This window comes from Mobula hypostoma, chromosome 9, assembly GCF_963921235.1.
Source record: "Mobula hypostoma chromosome 9, sMobHyp1.1, whole genome shotgun sequence".
Taxonomy (NCBI): domain Eukaryota; kingdom Metazoa; phylum Chordata; class Chondrichthyes; order Myliobatiformes; family Myliobatidae; genus Mobula; species Mobula hypostoma.
The window spans coordinates 7780648-7805413 of record NC_086105.1 but is presented as its reverse complement, the minus strand read 5'-3'; the positions used below and the strand labels follow the sequence as shown (position 1 = coordinate 7805413).

Sequence of the window (24766 nt, the reverse complement as noted above, 5' to 3'; positions counted from 1 at the left end):
CCTACTTAGCATTACCAAATATACTGATATCCCAGTTTCTCGACTTCAAGACACAATGACTGAAAATTGAGAGCTTCCTTTGGTCAAATTCACGTTACAGAACTGTGCTAACTGAAATTCAGTACCAGTGATGACTGAACAACTACTACTCTTTGAAATGGATTTGTGCTCATTTCTTGAAAACTTTTCAGTGGAACAAAGGCATAAGCCATTTCTAAAATATACCTTATGACTGATCAACCATGTTATACATTGTCAATAAAAGAAAACAAATGCAGCAGCAATCTAATATTTATTTGTTGGTTCCTTCAATTTGTATTTATATACACCTTTACCTATTGCAATCTGACTGGATGGCATTTTCACAGTGTTGTTGGGCAGGGAACCCCAGAACTTAAGTAGATAATGAATGATTTGGAACGGAATATATAGACCATGAAAGTGTCACATACCCACTTCCTTCGAACTTCTAAGAGATAAAAGTTCACAGGTAACAGAGGCATGTAGAAAAGGCATTAGCAAATTGCCATCGAGCATTCTGTAGGCAGGTTATTAAAAAATTAGGTCAAACATGCAATTTTAAAGGGGCACTCTACAGGGGAAAGAAAAGCAAAGAGCAGAGAATTTTAGAGAAGGAATTCTGGCAGTTGGAGTTATAGCAATCAATAAAGAAGAGATTAAATTCAGCAATGGTCAAATTATCAGGATCACAGTAGTGCAAATATATCAGGAGTTATATGGTTGAAAGATGCAATATAGGTAGGTAGAATTCAGATCAAGAATCTGAAAATAGGAAATGAGAACTCTGATATTCAGACACTAAGTGATGGACAAATGCAATTTGACACAAGTTAGTCCATTGCAGCATGATCAAGTATATGCTCAGTGGGTAGAAGGTTGTTCACATTGTGTGTAGGTGAGCCAAAATACAGTTTCAACAGGAAATAAGCTGAGGTCAAGTTGGTAACACAATGTTACAGAGATAGCAGAAATTACAGGTCAACTTCACATTACGGCAGGGTTATATTCTTCTGAACTGTCTAAAAGCCCAGCAGCAGCTGACAGATCCATATTACCGGTCTCCCAGCTGCTGGACCATATGTACAGACTGTATATAGATTAAGAGTTTGTAAGCTGGGAGGACCTATATGTGGTCAAACACTCATCTTGGTGCCAAGTATGATACACACATGGCAACAAGACTGAATCGGTTTTAGACTTGTTCCAGACATCCTGTGGCTGTGGTTTTGATTGTTAATTAAAGAAAGAACTTTGACGAGCACATTGAGGGATAAGTTATTCTTCTTCAAAAAAAATACAAGACTTTAAATCCCCAGCTGAACAAACACAAGTCCTCACTTTCATACCATTTCAGTATTGTAGCACTCATTCAGTACCATTCTGAAGTGTTAGCCTAAAACTAAAGCAGAATTTGAAACCACAATGTTGTGTTTCAAATGCAATAATGCAATGAAAGCCACACCAATCTATTTACACTAATCCACAATAATCACATTTTTATTCTACCTACATTCTCTATGGCTCATCTTGGATTCTACCAGTTCCTTAAGGTTGTCGTAGCCGGAGTAGGTAGTGGGAATAACTTCCCACTACCTATTAAATGCTCCCAATGGCATGCATTTCAAAAAGCCTCTGACAACCAAGTCCAGCAGAACCATTTCTACTCCACCGTCAGATTTCTGAATGGACAATGAACGCATGAACACTATTTCAGTTTTTTCCCTCTCTTTTTGCACCACTTATTTAAATTAATTTAGTTTTTTAATATGTACTTATTGTGATCTATAGTTTTTATTATTACGTATTGCAGTGTACTGTTGCTGCAAAGACAGATTTGTTGATATGTGCAATGCTACAGGAAATGTTTGGTGAAGGTTATTGCTGCTATAGAAGGTTACAAGTTATTAATTACAAGGGCTCATATACTTCTGCCTGGACTGTGAATGATTAAACAATGTGTTCAATAAAGACATGAAAAGTAGTTGATTACGTGTTATTAGTTTATGCATATTGAGTTGGTCTATTATTGTGACTTCAATGAAGATCAGACCACATTTTATGAGTACCTAATGCAGAAAACTAGGTAATTGCATAGAGTTCACAAACTTTTTTTTGCAACTATACCAATTCTCCTCACCTAATGAAATACAGTCACTGTCGTACCTCTTGATAATTGCATCAATACAAGACGATGACACCCAGTAACATTAAACTGCTCACCCTTTCCCCTTCTGATCGCTCAGTGAGGACTGGCAAAGACCCAAAAGATACTCACACGATCTGGTAGTGTGACACAGTGACCCTACTAGCTTTCTTTTTAGTAACCAACTTAAAATACAAACATTCTGGTTATACTTTAAAAGGAACTTTATTCTGTGCATCAAATCAACCATAACATTAATCTAATAAATCTATTTTCCATGGGAGCGATGATTATAATGACAAATCTAATAGATCTGCACGTCCTAATAATACCAGATGACATAATGCTTAACATTTTATGGAGAGAAACAAGATTAAAATGTGGATTTTAATCATCATTGAATTCCTACTAATTTCAAAATCACTTCAAGATAAAGGTTTTACTTTTCACAAGGAATATTGTGCCCTTCTCAATTTATATTTAGACATGCTTTTATGAGGAGAGGAAAAGAGAATGGGGTTGAGAAGGATAATTAATCAGCCAAGATGGAATGGCGTAGCAGACTGAGTGGGACGAATGGCCTAATTCTGCTCCTATGTCTTATGGTCGGTATATGTACAGGTTCTAAAAGTCTGCAAAAATAATTAAACAATAATACAGGTAAATTCCATGAACTTGGCATCTCTGCCTTAAACTCAATGGACCACAGATTAATCAGTTCATTTTCACATGCAAAAAGTAAAGATGAATATGAGTTCTTTAACATCAAACAGCCTCAGAAAATGAGGTAAAATCCAAATATAACTAGTGATAGTTGAGATGTGCAGTACTGACGAACGGCAGTGGTCCCAAATGGAAATGCTAATATTTGCCCATTTAACTGGAAGCAAGTCTGGGAATTCCATGCATGCCTTGTCAAACATGGAAACCATGAAATTACTAAAAGATTTGGAACAGCAAATCAGTTTATTCTGGATTCGGTATGCTCTACAGCAGCAGAGCTCAGATGCCCAGTTCTTAAACAGAAGAAATTAGTTCCCAGAGCCTAAGCCAGGTTAGATTTGGCCTCATTAATTTCAATATGGGTTGCAATACTGTAGAAATGAAAACAAAAGGAGGAAAAGCTACTAAGTGGCAGTAGAAGTGTGAAAATAAAATCAGAAAAAGCATGAAATATGCATGTTAACCAACATTCTCTGGCTCTGGGTTCAGTTCAGATAATTCCAGCATTTTCTACTTTTATTAAGTGGGAAGGTAGCCTTATTTTTTAAATTATTTTCAGTTAATTTGTTGGTGTTACTCATATGTTTTTCGCTTAAATTTAGATCATATAAAAACAATGTTTACTTATTTTATTTTTCATTCATTTCCCATTACAGCTTTCACAGTCAATAGAGTTGAGGGCAAAGTTTTATCAAAGCTTTTCTAGAGGCAAGGATTTGCTTGTACCTCACTGAAGGCCCTGTTATTGTTCTAGAGGCATCACCAAAGGCAATTTGCACAGGGTCTCCATACCTAAATTCCGGCGGAGAGAGTAGAAAGAAAGATCCATATACTGAATATTCATCAATTTATGGTGTGTGCCCATCCACTTCCTCACATTCCTCAAAGGAAAAAGTTGCAGTTTATTAACAATATTCTTTCCTGATGCTTCTCCAAAGGCTAAAGTTTTTTTCCCTGTCTTCTCCAGGGAAACCAGAGGTCCAATGTCCAGTAACCATCAGAAGATCAGCAGTGGAGAGGGTCAATAACTTTAAATTCCTGGGTGTCACTATCTCAGAAGACCTGTCCTGGACCCATCATATAAATATCGTTGTGAAGAAAGCACGACAGCATCTCAGGAGTTGGCCGAGATTTGGCACGTCATCGAAACCTTGACTAACTTCAGTAGCTATGTGGTGTAAAATGTGCTGACTGGCTGCATTATGGCCTGGTATGGGACACCAATGGCTCTGAGTGGTAAATCCTACAGAAGGTAGTGGCTTTGGCCCAGTCCATCATGGTTAAAACTCTGCCAACCATTGAGCATGTCGAGATGAAACATTGTCGTAGAAAAGCAGCATCCATCATCAAAGATTCTTACCAACTAGACCAATCTCTTTTCTTGCTGTTGCCATCAGCTAGAAGGTACAAGAGCCTCAGGGCTTGCACCACCAGGTTCAAGAACATAGTCTCTTAGAGATCATAAATTTCCTGCTCTTCCATGTTAGGGCTGAAAACCTCACGATGGGTTCCCTACAATTTATTATGGATTTAACCCCAAGAGATTAGTGACAAGTCTGCAATTGAAAACCAAATCTTGCTAATCTTATTAGATTGCCATATAAAACAGAAGTGTCCTGATGAAGGGTCTCAACCCAAAATGTCGACTACACTCTTTTCCATAGATGCTGCTTGGCCTGCTGAGTTCCTTCAGCATTTTGTGTGTGTTGCTTTGATTTCCAGCATCTGCAGATTCTCTCATGTTTGTGACACATTTTAATCCAATGTTTTCAATCATTCAAGAAATAAATGAAAACCTTAAAATGTTTATATAAAAAGAACACAGCACTATTTCATTGCAGTGAAAAGAAAACAAATAAAATTTCTGAAATTATACTAAAAATTTAGTAACTAAAATAATCCACAAATTCACCATAAGCATGAGTTAAATAAAATTATAATTCAAAAGAGTAACAGTTTTGTATCCAATAATCTTTACATTTCACATTGATTCCCCTGATTAAAATAACTTAAGAGTAACTGAATTACAATTCTTGCATTCCAACAAATTACTTATTCACAAATGTAACCTACAACACTGGACAGAAAGGGCTATATTTTGCTCTCCAAACTAACACTGCAACTATGAAAGTAAAACTCAAAGAGGAATTTTCAACATCGATAATTCTCAAATTAAACAGAGGAGCCAGAAAATTGATGCTCAAGAAAGTCCAGCATGATTAGCACTGAAATACATCAAAAAAAAGAGAACACAGAACAGTGCAGCACAGGAACAGGTCATTTGACCTACAATGTTGTGCTGAACCAGCTAAAAAGCAAATCAAAAAACACCAAACACTAATCCCACCTACCTACACACCATGTCCATATCCCCCAATCTTCCTGACGTCCATGTGCCTATCCAAACATCTCTTAAAAGCCTCCAATGTATCTGCCTCTACCACCATATCTGTAGGCACTTTCTAGGCATCTACCACCCTCTGAGTAAAAAACTTACCCCTCACATCCCCTTTGAACCTACACCCTCTCACCTTCAATGCATGTCCTCTCATATTAGACATTTCAACCCTGGGAAACAGATACTCCCTGTCCATTCTATCTATGCCTCTCATTATCATCTTGTAAACCTGTATCAGATCTCCCCTCAGCCTCCAGCACTTGAGAGAAAATAATCCAAGTTATTCAGTCTCTTGTGGTAGTACATGCCCTCCAAACCAGGAGACCTGGAATATATTTATTCCCCTGCATATATTTTCCTTTTAAACACTTCAAGTATATCTTGATTAATGTCACAACTTCCTTGACTAAACGTAAGTTATCTTAGCAATCTTTTTCCATCCAAATTTAATTGCTGTTGATTGCTTAGAAAAACAAGTCAGAAAATGTTTACTTTACATGTTTTCTGTCTCTGGGATTGCAGTCTTAATTCCATACTGCTTTCTCTATTTCTTTCTATTTCATATGAAATAAATTAACCAACATTTCCTCATTCAAATTCTGCATGCTCACATTTGCCTAGGAGCTTTATTGGAATACATAACTGCTTGTGTTGTACACACAAACTGATGATCCCCTGAAAGGACACTGAACAAAAGTTCTATTTAAACTTCAATGCAAAGTTCCACAAAAAGCCCAAGAAAGGATAATTTACTTATTACACTTCACTAACCACCCATACAGTAACCAGTATAAAAATCAAGGAACTTTATAAAGGCATGTGCATCAAACCAAACCAAATCAGACAGTGCAAACAAGGTAGGATAAACGACTTCATTCATGCTGACCCATATATCTCATTATCCAATCACCTACTATGGACAATTGATCAAGAGTCAAGTAGAGTCATTGTTTGCTACATCAAAGCTAAATTTGATTGTTTATAAAACAAGATGAATTCAAATATACTAATGGCATGCCTGAAAAGGAAGGAAATGTAGATATGCATCCCTTACTTTCTACATCTGTTAACACAAGGAAATCTGCAGATGCTGGAATTTCAAGCAACACACATAAAAGTTGCTGGTGAACGCAGCAGGTCAGGCAGCATCTCTAGGAAGAGGTACAGTCGACGTTTCGGGCTGAGACCCTTCGTCAGGACAGGACTTTCTACATCTGTTTACATTTTTTCAAGTTCAACTTAAAGTTTAATTACCACTAGACAACGGGGTGACCCGTTGGGGCACCTTTTGAGAGAAGGTTAGTGCAGTCTGATGTGACCAGAATGAACATTAAATTTTCCTGAATGCTATTGGCATTGCTTTGCTTTGGAAACTGAAGTAGAAAACCTCAGTTTATTAAAGAAGAACGACGCATAACAAAGCAAATATAGCTCCTCCTTGTTTAACGAAGGACACTTTTGATGGCATCATTTCTGGTTTATCTACCACCCTTGTGCCTCCTGTTGTCATTCTGGAGACGTGCAGTCCTTTCATTTCCCCCACCTCTTTATCTCTTCTGCTGTTTGTTCTTTGTCTCTGATCCTGGAGATGTGTATGCCTCTCCTCCTCTGTCTCTTTTCTCTCATCTTTTTTTTGTCCTGACTCTTTGATCCTGGAGTCGTGCGGCCCTGGCCTCATCTGATTCTTGCCCTCTCCCTCTCCTTGCCACTTCCCGATGACGTTTGGCGTCATCTCTTGACCATAATGTCCCCCTTCCCTTTCTACGCGACATAACTGGCTGACCATTTTTTTTTACCCTGAGGCTGGATAGAAGGTACGAAGCAGTAACACCAAAGGATGCTGATTATTCTTGATGATGTGGTTGGTGCTCTCCTAAATGGACGTGATATAGTCACCGCTATCCTCTGACTGCAGCAAAGGGTTTTAAGGGTGTCTCGAAGTACGTCATTACAATAAGATTTAATGATCTCTTATTGATGGATGGCAATTAGATCTGTCCCAATCCTGCACATGCTGATGGTGGTGATTAGCAGAATGTGACCCCTGGAAATAAAGCTGCCCTGCCCTTTTGTTCCGGTAGGTGTCGCTGCTGAGGCTGGCCGTGCACATGCGTCGGGCTGTCGCGTCCCGATTTTCATGTTGACGGATTGGCTCTCTGGTTGAAAGGGAGCCTGTTGATTTTTGCGAATGAGCAATTTTATACGAATATATAACCTTGAACTTTGCTTGCATTCTGTAAGTTAGCGCATTTTAATTTGATGTAGCCAAAAAAAGTACCACTGTAATGCACCGTTTGTGCTAATTGGAGGTCACAAACAGACAAGCAGACAGAGCATGAGAGTTTTAGTAGTATACAGATTCAACCATACAAAAAGCCTATCAAAGTCCAAACCCACATCCCTGTTGTGAGAGGTGGAAACGGGTAAGGCCAGTCAACAGGGCTCTGGAAGCTGTATAAGCCTATCCCCGGTACAGTGGATGCAATGGATTGCAGAAACATTGATGCACTCCAACCATACCATTGGCTTTGGATAATGGAGACAGGGGATCCACCAGCAGCAAGAATCACACAATACCCATGAATGTAACCAAAAGAAACAGTGGTCTTCCAGAGCCAATGTGCAAGACACAGTAGCAACCGTCATACACAGCACAAGGCACATATAGCACATATAAAATAGCAAACATACAGTCACACAAAACAATACGTCCCCAATTAACTACCAACATATCAAAGATATCCAACATCTAAATCACGCTGCTCTAAACCAAACTAATAGAAACATTATACGCATTTTTAAGCTGTTCCCTTTTTAAGTACATTCCAATTAAAAGTAAGGATAGTAAAGGTGGGGAGAGCCTAAAGAACTAAGAGAAGGCATCAAACTAAAAACTCATGCATACAAAGTCGCCAAGAGTAGTGGGAAAACGGAAGATCAGGAAAACTCTAAAAAGCAACAAAGAACCACAAAGTGAGCAATAAGGAAAGGGAAGCTAGATTATGAAAATAAACTAGCACAAAATATAAAAATGGATAGTAAAAGTTTTTCTAATTATATAAAGTGGAAAAGGGTGGCTAAAGTGATCACAGTTCTAGACCTCTAAGTTAGAGGACAAAAAGGGGGAATTGATATTGGGTAATGAGGAAATGGCAGAGGCTTTAAATGACTACTTTGTGTCAGTCTTCACAGCGGAGGACATGTCTAACATGCCAAAGAGAGGTTATGGATATGATGGGAGGTAAGGACCTCGATACAATAGCTATCATTAAAGAGGTTACTGCTGAGCAAACCTGTGAGCCTGAAGGCAAGTCCCCTGGTCCTGATGGAATATATGCCAGGATACTGAAAGAAATGGCAGTAGTTATAGTAAAGGCTTTGGTATAATTTACTAAAATTGTCTAGACTCTGGGCAGGTCTCGGCGGATTGGAAGACAGCGCATGTCACGCCACTGTTCAAAAAAAGGATGTAGGCAAAAGGCAGATAACTTTAAGCCAATTAGTTTAACGTCTGTAGTTGGGAAAATGCTTGAAGCTATCATGAAGAAGAAATGGAGAGGCATCTGGAAAGAAATAGATCCATCAGGCTGACGCAGCGTGGATTCAGCAAAGGCAGGGCCTGTTTGACAAACTTACTGGAGTTTTTTGAGGATTCAACGAGCACAGTGGTTAGAGGGAAGCAGATGGACATTATTTACTTGGATTTCCAGAAGGTGTTCAATAAGTTGCTGCGTAAAAGACTTATCCATAAGATAAAGATGCATAGTGTTGGGGGTGATGTATTAGCATAGATAGAGGAATGGTTAGCTAATAGAAAGCAGAGAGTTGGGATACACGGGTGTTACTCGGGTTGCAATCAGTGGTGAGTGGTGTGCTGCAGGGGTCAGTGCTGGACCCACAACTGTTCACGAATCTAACGAATCATAACGATCTAGAAGAGGGGACCGAATGTAGTATATCTACATTTGCTGATGAAGCTAAATGGAGTGGAAAAGCAAATTGTGCAGAAGATATGGAGAGGCTGCAGAGAAATACAGATAGGTTAAGTGAGTGGGCAAGGATCTGGCAGATGGAGTACCATGTTAGTAAATGCCAACTCATCCACTTTGGAAGGAAAAATGAAAGAGCAGATTATTATTTAAATGGTAAAAAAATTGCAGCATACTGCTATGCAGAGGGACTTTGGAGTGTCTGTGCATGAGTCACAAAAGGTTGGTTTGCTGGTGCAGCAGGCTATCAAGAAGGCAAATGGAATATTGGCCTTCATTGCTAGAGGGATTGAAATTAAGAGCAGGGAGGTTATGCTGCAACTGTACAGGGTACTAGTAAGGCCATACCTGGAGTACTGCGTGCAATTCTGGTCTCCTTACTTGAGGAAGGATATACTGGCTTTGGAGGAAGTGCAGAGGAGGTTCTCCCACTTGATTCCAGAGATAAGAGGGTTAGACTACGAGGAGACATTGAGTCGCTTAGGGCTGTACTCGCTAGAATTCAGAAGAACGAGAGGAGAGCTTATAGAAACATATAAAATTATAAAAGGGATAGATAAGATAGAGGCAGGAAAGTGGTTTCTACCAGTAGGTGAGACTAGAACTAGGGGACAGAGCCTCAAGATTCGGGGGAGTAGATTTAGGATGGAAATGAGGAGGAACTGCTTTTCCCACAGAGTGGCGAACCTGTAGAATTCTTTGCCCAATTAAACAGTAGAGGCTTCCTCAGTAAATATATTTAAGACAAGGTTGGATAGATTTTTGCATAGTATGGGAATTAAGGGTTACAGGCAAACGGCAGGTAGGTGGAGATGAGTCCATGGCCAGATCAGCCATGATCTTATTGAATGGTGGAGCAGGCTCGATGGGCCAGATGGTCTACTCCTGCTCCTATTTCTTCTGTTCTTATGTTTCAAAACAATGACTCTCTTCTGAAGTAAAGCGTAAACTCTTATCTCAATGCTAAAGCTAATTGGGGTACCACAACAGAACCATTAGTGCAATGCTATTATAACTGGGGCAGAGTTTGGAATTCAATCCCTGCATCCTCTGTAAACAAGTTTGTACGTTCGTTCCTGTGTGTGCGTGGGTTTCCTCTAGGTGCCCCAGTTTCCTCCCACAGTCCTAAGACATACCAGATCGTAGGTTAATTAGTCATTGTCAATTGTCCCATGATTAGACCAAGGTTAAATTGGTAGGTTGCTGCATAGCTTAAAGGGCCGGGAAGCCTGTCCCACAATCTATCCCTACATCAATAAAACAAAATAAAGGCTTTGAATACTAATATACGAGAATTTTAATGGCACTTTTTAAAGTGAACTTAAAGAACTGACTTAAATTGTAACAGATCATTACATGTTCAAAACACTCTTTAAAGAGGATGAGCTTAGAGCATGGATCAGTACTTGGAGCTATGATGTGGCCACTAGAGACTTGGATGGCTCAGGAGCAGAAATGGCTACTTAGGTGCAAGGCTTTAAATGTTTCAGAAAGGACGGGGGGGAGGCAAAAGAGGTGGGAGTGTGGCACTGCTGATCAGAGATAGTGTCACGGCTGCAGAAAAGGAGGAAGTGATGGAGGGATTGTCTACTGCATCTCTGTGGGTGGAAGTTAGGAACAGGAAGGGGTCAATAACTCTACTTATAGACCACCCAATAGAAACAGTGATATCGAGGAGCAGATAAGGAGACAGATTCTGGAAAGATGCAGGGTTGTTGTGGTAGGAGATTTTAATTTCCCCAATATTGATTGGCATCTTGCTAGAGCAAGGGGTTTAGATGGGGTGGAATTTGTTACGTGTGTTCAGGAAGGTTTCATAGAACATAGTTTCCTAACACAATATATCGATAAGTCTACAAGAGGAGAGGCTGTACTTGACTTGGTATTGGGAAATGAACCTGGTCAGGTGTCAGGTCTCTCAGTGGGAGAGCATTTTGGAGATAGTGATCACAATTTTATCTCCTTTACCATAGTGTTGGAGAGGGACAGGAACAGACAAGTTAGGGAAGTGTTTAATTGGAGTAAGGGGAAATATGAAGCTATCAGGCAGGAACTAGGAAGCATAAATTGGAAACCGATGTTCTCAGGGAAATGTACGGCAGAAATATGGCAAATGTTCAGGGGATATTTGCATGGTGTTCTGCATAGGCGCGTTCCAATGAGACAGGGAAAGGAACCAAGTTTTTCAAAGGCTGTTAAAAATCTAGTCAAGAAGAAAAGAAAAGCTTACAAAAGGTTCAAAAAACTAGGTAATGATAGAGATCTAGAAAATTATAAGGCTAGCAGAAAGGTAGCTTAAGAATGAAATTATGAGAGCCAGAAGGGGCCATGAGAAGGCCTTGGTGAGTAGAATTACAGAAAACCCCAAGGCATTCTACAAGTATGTGAAAAGCAAGAGGATAAAATGTGAGAGAATAGGACCAATCAAGTGTGACAGTGGAAAAGTGTGTACGGAACCGGAGGAGATAACAGAGGTACTTAGTGAATACTTTGCTTCAGTATTCACTACGGAAAAGGACCTTGGCGATTGTAGGGATGACTTACAGTGGACTGAAAAGCTTGAGCATATAGACATTAAGAAAGAGGATGTGATGGAACTTTTGGAAAGCATCAAGTTGGATAAGTCACTGGGACCAGACGAGATATACCCCAGGCTAAGCGAGGGAGAAGATTGCTGAGTCTCTGACAATGATCTTCGCATCATCAATGGGACCGGAGAGGTTCCAGAGGATTGGAGGGTTGCAGATGTTGTTCCTTAATTCAAGAAAGGGAGTAAAGATAACCCAGGAAATTATGGACCAGTGAGTCTTACTTCACTGGTTGGTAAGTTGATGGAGAAGATCCTGAGAGGCAGGATTTATGAATATTTGGAGAGACATAATATGATTAGAAATACTCAGCATGGCTTTGTCAAAGGCAGGTCGTGCCTTACGAGCCTGATTGAATTTTTTTGAGGATGTGACTAAACACATTGATGAAGGTAGAGCAGGAGATGTAGTTTATATGGATTTTAGCAAGGCATTTGACAAGGTACCCCATTGGAAGGCTATTGAGAAAGTAAGGAGGCTTGCCCACAGAAGGCAAAGAGTGGTTGTAGACAGGTCATATTCTGCATGGAGGTTGGTATCCAGTGGTGTGCCTCAGAGATCTGTTCTGGGACCCCTTCTCTCCGTGATTTTTATAAATGACCTGGATGAGGAAGTGGAGGGATGGGTTAGTAAATTTGCTGATTTCACAAAAGTTGGGGGTGTTGTGGATAGTGTGGAGGACTGTCAGAGGTTACAGTGGGACATCGATAGGATGCAAAATTAAGCTGAGAAGTGGCAGATGGAGTTCAACCCAGGTAAGTGTGAAGTGGTTCATTTTGGTAGGTCAAATATGATGGCAGAATATAGTATTAACGGTAAGACTCTTAGCAGTGTGGAGGATCAGAGGGATCTTGGGGTCCGAGTCCACAGGACACTCAAAGCTGCTGCGCAGGATGACTGTGTGGTTATGAAGGCATACGGTGCATTAGCCTTCATCAACCGTGGGAATGTGTTCAAGAGCCAAGAGGTATTGGAGTATTACAGCTGTATTGGAGTATTACAGCTGTATTGGACCCTGGTCAGACCCCACTTGGAGTACTGTGCTCAGTTCTGGTCATCTCACTACAGGAAGGATGTGTACACTGTAGAAAGGGTGCAGAGGAGATTTACAAGGATGTTGCCTGGATTGGGGAGCATGCCTTATGAGAACAGGTTGAGTAAACTTGGCCTTTTCTCCTTGGAGCGATGGAGGGTGAGAGGTAACCTGATAGAGGTGTATAAGAAGATTAAATGCATTGATCGTGTGCATAGTCAGAGGTTTTTTCCCAGGGCTGAAATGGCTAACACCAGAGGACACAGTTTTAAGGTGCTCAGAAGTAGGTACAGAGATGTCAGGGGTAGGGTTTTTTTTAAAACGCAGTGGTGAGTGCATGGAATGGACTGCCAGCAACTGTGGGAGCGGAGGATACGACAGGGTCTTTTAAGAGACTCCTGGATAGGTACATGGAGCTTAGAAAAATAGAGGGCTATGGGTAACATTAGGTAATTTCTAAAGTAAGGGCATGTTCGGCGCGGCTTTGTGGGCTGAAGAACCTGTATTGTGCTGTAGGCTTTCTATGTTTTCTTCATAAACAAAACTCTACTCAAGAACACTCAAGGGCTTTATTAAGATGTACCTGACTAATTTAACTGAATTATTTTAATAATTAACGAAGTGCATTGGTGAGGGCCGGGTAGAAGATGTGATTTACAATGACTGTGGTAAGGACACTGACAAGGTCCCTCTGGAAAACTGGTTCAAAAGACTAGGGTCCATGGAGTCCAAGGCAAAATGGCAAACCAGATCAAATTTGGGTTGGAAAGTGGAGTCAGTGGGCTGAATTGCTTTTGACTGGGTACTTGTTGACGAGAGATGTTACACAAAAATCAGTGCTAGGACACTTACTTGGATGTGGATTTGGGAGGCATAATCGGTAAGTTTGCAGACAACAAAAAGATTGGCAGAGTTGTTGATGATATGGAAAGTGGTCTTCAGCTGTAGAGAGACATCAATGTGTTGGTGAAGTTACTTTTACTTAGATACCGGATAGCAACAGGCCCCACTAGCTTAACGGGCCAACACTGCCCAAATACACCCATACAACCAATTAATTTATTTGCAGATGCAACACAGTAACAGAGTCCTTCGGCTCAAAAGGGCTGACAAGTGGCAAATGGAGGTTAATGTGAGAAGTTATGCTCCAACTTTATAAAACCTTTGTCACACTTCAGCTCAAATACTGCTGCCAGTTCAGTTCACCATGCTATGAGGACATCACTCAAAAGGGTGCAGACGAGGTTCACTAGAATATTGCCTGGGATGGGCACTTATGAGGAGATACTGGTGATACTAGGTCTGTCCCCCGGAGTAGAGGAGGTTAAGAGGAAACACAACTGAAGTATGTAAAATTGTGAGGGGTATAGACAATGTAGAATATACAATATTTCTCTCCATTTATGATAAAACTAGAGGACGCAGATGTCGGGTAACAGGAGGGAGGATTGAGAAGACCTTCTTCACCAAAAGTGAGTAAGTACCCGGAATGCAATGCCTGAGAGAATAGTTGAAGCGGAGTTGCTGAGAACACTCTGCTCAGCACAGAGCACTGCTGCCAAGTATCACGGAAATCATTCTAACTGGTTGTATCACTGCCTGGTATGAAGGGGCCACTGCACAAGATTGGAAAAAGCTACATAACGTTGTAAACTCAGCCAGCTCCATCATGGGCAGTAAACTTCCCAACACTGAAGACACCTTCAAAAAGCAATGCCTCAAAAAGGTGGCATCATTAAGGACCTCCATTACTCAGGACATGCCCTCTTCTCATTGCTACCATCAAGGTGGTGGTACAGGAATCTAAAGACACACACACACACACACACACACACACACACACACACACAACGTTTTAGGAACAGCTTCTTCCCCTCCGCTATCAGATTTCTGAATGAACGATGAACCTGCGCACACTACCTCACCGGAAATGAGTCCAGTCCATGTTTCGGGCCGAGACCCTTCACCTTGATGAAGAGTCTCGTACTGAAACGTTGACTGTACGCTCTTCCAAAGATGCTGCCTGGCCTGCTGTGTTCCTCCAGCATTTTGTGTGTGGTACTTGGATTTCCAGCATCTGCAGACTTTCTTTTTTTGTGATTACGCTACCTCACTACTTTTGTTCCTTTTTGCACTATTTATTTTTTATATTTATTGTAATTATAGTTTTTCTAATATTATGTATTGCAACGTACTGCTGACACAAAAAAGCAAATTTCACAACATGTAGCAGTGCTATTAAACTTGATTCTGATCTGAACATTGATCAGCACCTGAATCACTGGGGCACAATAGGCTATGGGCCAAGTGTAGGGAGATGAGGTTAATATGGAAAAGTGGACAAGTTAGTCCAAACCAGCTTCCATGATGTATAATCATTTTACTCTATTCATTAGGCTATGCTTTAGTGTCTCAGTTTTCATAGTTACCCATAATACTTTTAACAATACAAAGGAAAACCAAAACATTTTCTTTTAAACCAACCAAGACTGAAATAGAAAATGCTGAAATTCAATTCATTTTACAGTAGTTCTGAAAGTTTAGAGATTGACATTCTTGTTTTATCAGTAATTACTTTACTGTTGATGAATGATGAAATAACCACACTATTGTTTCATGGCTTTCATGGGAAGACGAATCGCAGGGCTCTGTACTGTATACATACTTTGAATATTAGACAAGAGTGCAAACAAATGTAAGCTAATGTATATTGCTGGTGCATTCTTAAATGAAAGGTCTCAGAATATTTCATTTTTAATAATGAACAAGCTATATCAATGCTGCTGGTCCAAAAACTACCAAGTGCCTGGCATCTAACTTTATTATTATCGGTAAATTAGACTAACTGTTCAGCAGTTGCCGGTGGTTAGCTCGCAAACAAGTCTTGAACTATGGGTTGATGGCACTGGACCTGTACTCGCTGGAGTTTAGAAGAATGAAAGGGGAACCTCATTGAAACCCATTAAATATTGAAATGCATAAATAGCGTAGACATTGAGTGGATGTTTCCAATAGCAGGAGAGTCTAGGACCAAAGGGCACAGCCTCAGAATACAAGGATAGCTCTTCAGAATAGAAATGGGGAGGAATTTATTTAGCCAGAGGGAATTTATTGCCACAGATGGCTGTGTAGGCCAAGTCATTGGGTATATTTAGAGCAGAGGTTGATTGGTTCTTAATTAGTAAGGTTGTCAAAAGTTATGGGAAGAAAGTAGGAAAATGGGGGTGAGAGGAATAGTAAATCAGTCATGGAGCAGAATCTATGAACCAAGGCCTAATTCTGCTACTATGTCTTATGGTCTTACACTACAGACGAAAGATATTAATCCAACTATATAGGATACAATCCAATCAGTCCAGAAATCAAATTGTTCCCTTATTTAAAGCAAATATTGAATAGCATAACAGTTTATAAGGAAATATGTTGATTTAGTTTAGCTCTCAGGAATGGTACAGTGTAATAAGCAAAAATCAAGGGCCATGAATGTTTATTGTTTTTCTTTAACACTGATTTGAATTCAACAAAAAACAACAACAATTTTCTTTCATTTTAAATAAAATTACTGGATACCTAAATGCCATTGCAAAAAAATGGAGGTTAACTTAAATTCTCATTTTCAATAGAAGTATTGGAAGAAGTATTCCATAAACACAATTTGAATATTAGAATACTGTATATGGTACTGAAACGTTAATTCAAGGATCCCTGCAAAAAATTCACATCACAAACAATGCTTCAGATTGTGAACTTTCTTTTTCCATATCAGATAGATGTGCAGCAAATGGATTTAGACTTTAACAAACAGCTTGATGAACCACCTATTTAGACCACAAGACGAGTGCAGGCAGGAAAGCACAGCATTCAATGGTCTTTGCATCCCCTTAAGAAACCTGAAGAAAGGCTTCATCTAAGATGAAGACTTTAATTAAACTACTTTGCTGTATCTGAAAGCCAGGAAGAAGTGTTCAACATTTCCTCTTAGGATATTAAATCAATAGTCATCACTACGAATGATCTCTATATATGAATATATTCTGTGAACAGAACAGATCCAAAGCCCAATAGCTGTTCTTTGTATGAAATGGATCAATATCTTATTGGATAATATGATCACGGGTTGCAAACCAATTACATATTAGATTAGGTTTCTGAATTCATGCTTAATATTTGTAGAAATCAGATTGTTAGCAATTGCATTTTTACCAAAAGCAAATACTACCGTACCTCACATAAGGAAGAGCATGATTGAAGTACAAAAAAAAGTTCAACTTCTGAACCTTTACATAAGTAAACATGATTTTTCAGTTTGCTGTCTGAGAGTGCGTGCAATTTCAGCAATCATGATATCAATATAATCCTGAATCAAAGTCATCAATATTCATTTGATAGCTGAAAGAAGCATTCAGAATCTCAGCTAAAAATGACAACAAAAATGTGACCACGTAAAAGGTGCACAATTTGGTTTAAAAAAAAGAGTAAACATGTTGTTCTGGCCAAGACTTCTCTCTCAACATCCATCAACAAAAAAATTCAACTCTCATTTAGTGTGTGCAAATGGTTGGTGCATTTCTTTGCATGATAAAAACGCAATTCAAGTATTTTATTGTATGTGGTGGTTTGAAATATGAGATGCAAAGATAAAAACATTGCTCCATTTGAAAATGTTTCAAGTCAACTGATTAAAAACTTTAGTGTCATTCTCAATACAAAAGTGATATAGTTTTAAAAGAAGCTTTCAAGAAAGACCCCAAGCTTTCTTTGAAATGTTTCAGCATGACAATGAAATTGTAGCCTTCTTCTGGTCTTCCGCAATAAAATTCACTTTCCTATTTATTACACAATGACCCCATAATACATACTCTACTTCCATAATTTATTAAATTTTGCTTTTACTAAGCAGTAAGCTGCCAATCCACGCAAAAGACAAACACTTAGAACTTAAAAATTGATACATCTAACCCTACAATACACTGAAAAGTCAATCACATCATGCACATTTTAAAAAGTGTTCCTTTGATGAGATCAAAGCTGACAAGGCTGCATTTTATGGCTACCCATGGCTGTCCAGAGCTTTTCTTAATTTGCTTTCTCCTTGAACTTTTATATACCATGTGGTGAAAATGCTTCCAGCATGGTATCAGGCAGAGACTGCTTTAAAAATGGGACAAAAATATAAGTAGTTGGAACAAGCAATGACTGACTCTTCCAAATTTACAAAAACAAATGCATGTTTATTACAATTGGTCTAAAGCCAGGGCAAAAAAAACGACATAAACTCTGCAGATGCTGGAAATCCAAAGTACACACATGAAATGCTGGAGGAACTCAACAGGCCATGCAGCATCTACAGATAAGAATAAACAGCCAACCCTACAGGCTGAACCCTATCACTGTTTTAAGTTCCTTAATATGCCCTGTTTTCTATGATAATGTAGTCATATTTGTCAACTACGTAGAATACAAAACTGCTCAAGTATGAATACATCTACAAACACCAAAAATATAAATTCACTCTGTATTTAATTACTCCATTAACTGAGATTCCAAAATCCCACTTCTAGCAAACAGAATATGCTTCCACCATATCACTCACAGATATTTGTTTCTATTTTCATTAGCTGCTACACTGAAAGTGCCTAAAACAAGTCAAGCGATAAATTTGAAGCGGCAATATAGTATCTCTGTACCCAACACTTAATCCTTCCAAAGTTTTGCAAGAAAAATTCTATACCTTGTAACCACAATGTAGGTAATCTAATTTGAGGGGAAAATAGTTTATGAAGCAGCATAGCAGTTTATGGGATGACAAATATATACTGGTGAGGCCTACATTAGTTCATGTAAGAAAATTTTAAAACTTGGCAGGAACACAGACCCAAACCCAATATTTTTCTAACACTGAATACACTCTTACTGAAAAGCTCTCTTTATTCAATATGACACTTCGATCTCTGTGGTCAAAATCAGCAAAGAAATAAAGGAATAGAAAAGGAAGACACTTCGTACAATTCCAATTCAACAATTTGAACAGGTGCACCAATCACAATACTTTCAGTCAACCATAGTGCAGAAATACATTTTTGATCATTTAATGTATAAAAATATGCATACTGTATGTCACATCTGCAAGACCATATAAATTCTTATTCAAACCTTTCCAAGGAGAGGTGAAGTTGGTTAGTTCATATTCTAGGTATTCCAAGTGAACCATTTTCCATGAAAATAGAGCAAGTCTTCAGAAGTCATGAAAGACTCTCACACCTGTGGGTTGGTCTACAACATCTCAGCAAGAATAAGGATGAAGATGCCATTCTTCATTTTTAAAAGTGTCACAGTGAAAAGAACAGTTATTATCCTCACAAGTTACAACTATGAAGTTAATTAAAAACATGAATTACATCAATACATAATAAATTGCACATGAAATTACAATTTTTTGCATTAAATATAACAACGGGGAAGACAAATTCAAAGCCATTGAGAAAAATCCTATTTTTTGACCACGTTGACCAATGAAATAGGAATAAATGGGATTTGTTCTAGCCCATTCTCAAAAAAAATCATCAGCTCAATGTTTAAAGTTCAAAGAAACTTAACTCACTAGTCATTGAACAAATGTTTTCCCTCTCTCTGATATCTAAAATATTACAGCAAACTCCTTAGATTTTACTATTGATATAAGTGGGTATACTCTGCAGATTAAAAATACACAGGCCAAAATGGTTCAATTTCCTGCTATATTCTTAATTCAATGAAGTAAAATTGATCATTGAAACTGTCAATGATGGATATGTATCAATAGTCTAATGACAGAGCAGATCCAAACACCAGACAGCCTATCTTCAAGTGTTCCTTCAAGCTGCCATCAAAACATTAAAAAGTCAAAACATACAGGTCTAATGTTGAGTGTCTTTCAAATTAGATGAACAAAATCCAAAATGGTCTCAAACCAATATGCTGCTTTACTGAAATGCTTCTGGCAGCCACAATTCAATTATGTGGCAGTTCTTCTGCCAATACAGTACACCATTAGCAACAATAAACCACCTTCAAGCAACCTCTTTCATTTTCTGGAGGGTTGAAAAAACAGTGGGAATATCATAGTTTCCATTTTTTAAAATTTTGACATCATCAGAAACCTTGGCACATGAAAAGTTAACTATGTTATAATGCCCAAATAAAACATTATCAGCCACATATGCATTCTCACAGAAGTGAAAAACAATCACAAAATATGCCAAAAAAATTGGATAAGCATTCTCTAAGCAGCAGTAATGACATAATCTCAAATCTGAAAATGCCAACATTAGAGTTTTCAAATAATATACAACTCCATGATAGCTATAAACATCCCTTCCCTTGCTCTGAAAAAAACAAGAACACATAAAACTATTAAGTACATAAATCCCTAGGTTTTATATATTTTAAATAATTAGTGATAGAGATCAATATAATTTAATAACTATACTTTGCTTCAGAAGTAAAACTCCAATGGCAGAAAATATTATTTTGTATAATAAAACTGTTCTTACGGAGCACTAAATGTTCAGCACTTTCCGTCATGAGCAGTTTAGCAGTCAGTCTGTGACGTGCGATTGTAAATACAAGTAACCACTGAATAAAACCCCAATCGCCAGTTACTTTTCTTTCGAATATGTCATTTGCCCTTGGATATGGAATATAATTTTGAGAAGATCGCCATGAATGAACCCGATGAACTTTGTACGACGTAGTGAACGTAAAACAAAACTATGTTTGAATCAAAAATGAATCCAAGCTCCTCTAGGAACGTAACAGATGCATCCAAAAATAATAAACATTATATTATTATCAACGTATACACAACCAGAACAGAAACTGGCATGATTAAGGGAATAAAGGATTCCTGAGATTGCAGCACAGAGCCAATGGGAATATGTAGTTAGGGTTGCGGAAATGCCAGGTATTATAACACGATAGTGCTGGTGTAAAATGCATCCTGAAGATGTGATAAAGTGCGAGGAGGGCGAAAGTCTGTGCAGGCCCTGTGTGCGAGGTGCACTGTAAATGTGTGCAGAGGTCGAGATCTGCTTCCCTAGCTGCTTGTTGTGGAGGCTAGGCCTGCTGTGTTTTTAACCTTACTCGATTACAACAGAGAGAGAGAGAGAGAGGGAGAGCGAGAGCGAGGGGGGTGGGGGGGAGGCGAGAGTGAGAGAGAGTGAGAGAGAGAGAGAGTGTGTGTGTGTGTGTAGGGGAGAGAGACTCAAAGCCCAGACAAAAAAATAGCAGCAGCCGCCCAACATCCCCACCGTCAGCCCGCCGCCTTCGCCGCGTTCGGCAACGTTTTCATCAGCAAAGTTATCGCCGGCGCGTAAGGGATGGGGCTCGGGAGTCCTCCGGGTGAAAATAAAGAAAGAAAACGTTAAAACTTACCGCATGAATTATCTCCTAAAATAACTCCAAGATGGCTGTGTATTGCACCGGGGATGCTGGGTGCTGCCCTTTCCCCTATGACCTTTGGCCTCCCTCCTCTAAAAACAAGCAGCAAGAAGAAACAAGGGTAGAAAATTTTCCTTTCGTCGTTACAGGCCGCTTCACAGCGAGCAGAATCCGTCTTCCTGTATTTGCTTTCCAAATTGCCGTTTTTTATTCCTTTTAAAACGTTCATTTCAATGCCACTTTCTCTCCTCATAGGAGTTTTGTGACAGCACCCCTCATATTGCACGTTCAGAGGAGCGGCAGGAGCTAGCCTGATAAGTCTGCGGTGGGGTAAAGTTATAATCTTTGCCGCAAATTCTCTCTCCCGATTAGAAATGCATGCAAGTATCACCGAACTTCCAACATAGGAATTTAAACTTGTTTCCAATTGTTTATATTCGTTAAAATTGGTTCTCTTTAGTTTTTGAATTAATGTTAAATTATTCCTGCATAACATTTTATCTGTTCAGAAATTAACTGCAATTTATCGCGTGGTAGACTATAATATTTTTGAGGTAACAATAGGATTAGTTTAACTACATACTGATATCAATCTAACATTTGTTGATGTTAGTGTGATATTAGTATTTATATTAGGCTTATTCAGAAAGTTAGAAGGCATGGGATCCAGGGAAGTTTGGCCAGGTGAATTCAGAATTGGCTTGCCTGTAGAAGGCAGAGGGTGGTGGTGGAGGGAGTACATTCAGATTGGAGGATTGTGACTAGTGGTGTCCCACAAGGATCTGTTCTGGGACCTCTACTTTTCGTGATTTTTATTAACGACCTGGATGTGGGGGTAGAAGGGTGGGTTGGCAAGTTTGCAGATGACACAAAGGTTGGTGGTGTTGTAGATAGTGTAGAGGATTGTCAAAGCTTGAAGAGAGACATTGATAGGATGCAGAAGTGGGCTGAGAAGTGGCAGATGGAGTTCAACCCAGAGAAGTGTGAGGTGGTACACTTTGGAAGGACAAACTCCAAGGCAGAGTACAAAGTAAATGGCAGGATACTTGGTAGTGTGGAGGAGCAGAGGGATCTCAGGGTACATGTCCACAGATCCCTGAAAGTTGCCTCACAGGTGGATAGGGTAGTTAAGAAAGCTTTCATAAGTCGAGGGATAAAGTTTAAGAGTTACGATGTAATGATGCAGCTCTATAAAACTCTGGTTAGGCCACAATTGGAGTGCTGTGTCCATTTCTGGTCACCTCACTATAGGAAGGATGTGGAAGCATTGGAAAGGGTACAGAGGAGATTTACCAGGATGCTGCCTGGTTTAGAAAGTATGCATTATGATCAGAGATTAAGGGAGCTAGGGCTTTACTCTTTGGAGAGAAGGAGGATGAGAGGAGACATGATAGAGGTGTACAAGATAATAAGAGGAATAGATAGAGTGGATAGCCAGCGCCTCTTCCCCAGGGCACCACTGCTCAATACAAGAGGACATGGCTTTAAGGTAAGGGGTGGGAAGTTCAAGGGGGATATTAGAGGAAGGTTTTTTACTCAGAGAGTGGTTGGTGCGTGGAATGCACTGCCTGAGTCAGTGGTGGAGGCAGATACACTAGTGAAGTTTAAGAGACTACTAGACAAGTATATGGAGGAATTTAAGGTGGGGGCTTATATGGGAGGCAGGGTTTGAGGGTCGGCACAACATTGTGGGCCGAAGGGCCTGTACTGTGCTGTACTATTCTATGTTCTATGTTTAAGATTAATTCTAACTTATTTAATATATTGAATATATAATAATATGGTGGATGTGAGGTAATTGAAGGATTTTGATTTTTGTCATAAGTTGTTCAACTTCTTAACAAAACACTGGGATTAATCTCTAACATTTATGGATGTTAAACTCAAAAAAATTCTGCACATGCTGGGAATCCAAAGCAACATACACAAAATCCTAGAAGAACTCAGCAGCAGGTCAGGCAGAATCCATGGAAAAGATCAAACAGTCAACCTTTTGTACTGAGACCCTTCTTCGGGCCTGAAAAGAAGGGGCACCTCGCCAGAATAAAATGGTGGGTGGGAGAGGAAGAAGGCTAGCTGAAAGATGACAGGTGAAGCCAAGTGGGTGGGAAAGGTAAAGTGCTGTAGGTGAAGGAATTTGATAGAAGAGGAGGATGGACCGTAGGAGAAAGGGAGGAGAAGGGGACACAGGGAGGTGAGGAGAGGTAAAAGGCCAGAGTGGGGAATAAAAGAAGAGGGGGAGGGTGGTGGAACATTTTTTTTACCAGAAGGAGAAATTGATATTTGTGCCATTAGGTTGGAGGCTACCCAGACGGAATATAAGGTGTTGCTCCTCGCACCCTGATGGTTGCCTCATCATGGCACAAAAGGAGACCACGGACCGACGTGTTGGAAAGAGAATGGGAATCGGAATTAAAATGTTTGACCACTGGGAAGTTCTACAGCTGGTGGATGGAGCGGAGGTGCTCGACAAAGCGATTTTCCCCTAATTTATCAATGCTGGTATGATCATTAATATGGAATTTGAACTAATTTTAATTTGCTTAATGTATTGAATATTAAATAACATTGGTCAGGATATGGGGTTATTGAGAGATTTTGACTTCTGTCACAAGTTGTAAAGGATGATATTAAACAAATTCAGAAAGAAGCCAAAGCCGTGGTCAAAGATCTAAGTAATTTTATTATCAAAGTACATACAGTATATGTCACCATATACAACCCTGAGATTTACTTTCTTATGGGTATACTCAGTAAATCCAATAACCATAATAAAATCAATAAAAGACTGCATCAATAGGTTGGACAACCGATGTGCAAAAGACAACATATTATGTAAATACAAAAGGAAAAAAGAAATAATAATAATAAATAAGAAATGAAATGAAGTCTTTGAAAGTGAGTCCATAGGTTGTGGGAACAGATCAATGTGGTATTTAAAGTTGAGTGAAGTTATTCCCTTCCGGTTGAAGAGTTTGATGTAACCACTGTGATTCTTTGAAATGTTCAAAACGTAATTTAGTTTCTCTTCCTATTAAATTTGGAAGTGTGTACTTAAATTTCATTTTTGTCACTATTGTTTTGAAAATAACATGGTTACCAGTGGCTGGGTGGAGATGTGTCTCTACCAAGCAATTTGTAAGATGCTCCTTCCCTCCACTAGCCTGCAGGTCACCCTTGGGCAAGGTGTAGCACAGGTTTAGCCCCCTGATCAGGATCACATGGAGCCATGCGAGCAGGTGATGGATGGTCGTACGAGCAACTGGTGCATATCACAAGTCCTGGTTATGCAACCACTGACACCAGGCAGACAATCACTGAAGTGTAGTGATAATGGCTGGGCTCAACCCTCTTGTGAAGCTACTACCTAGAAGAATGCGATGGCACACCACTTCTATAGAAAAATTTGCAAAGAATAATCTTGGTCAAAGACGTTAATCGCCCACATTATAC

The 24766-nt window shown here is 39.4% G+C and overlaps 1 protein-coding gene and 1 long non-coding RNA gene across 5 annotated transcripts in view; one reads left to right on the top strand and one right to left on the bottom strand.

Annotated features, from left to right (window-relative positions):
* Positions 1–21417, bottom strand: part of cnot2 (CCR4-NOT transcription complex, subunit 2) — a 188197-nt gene extending 166780 nt beyond the window's left edge. For 3 of the 4 annotated variants that reach the window (XR_010019158.1, XM_063057706.1, XM_063057702.1), the window contains exon 1: positions 21308–21417. The gene's annotated coding sequence lies outside the window, so the exon portion shown is untranslated. Of the gene's footprint in view, positions 1–13747; positions 13822–21307 lie in introns of those variants that run through there. The other variant, XM_063057704.1, reaches the window with a different exon arrangement.
* On the top strand, positions 21343–24426 carry LOC134351490 (uncharacterized). The gene is made up of 3 exons (XR_010019159.1): positions 21343–21434; positions 21569–21643; positions 23609–24426. It is a non-coding gene; the product is annotated as an uncharacterized LOC134351490 (long non-coding RNA).
* Positions 24427–24766: the final 340 nt, after the last annotated feature.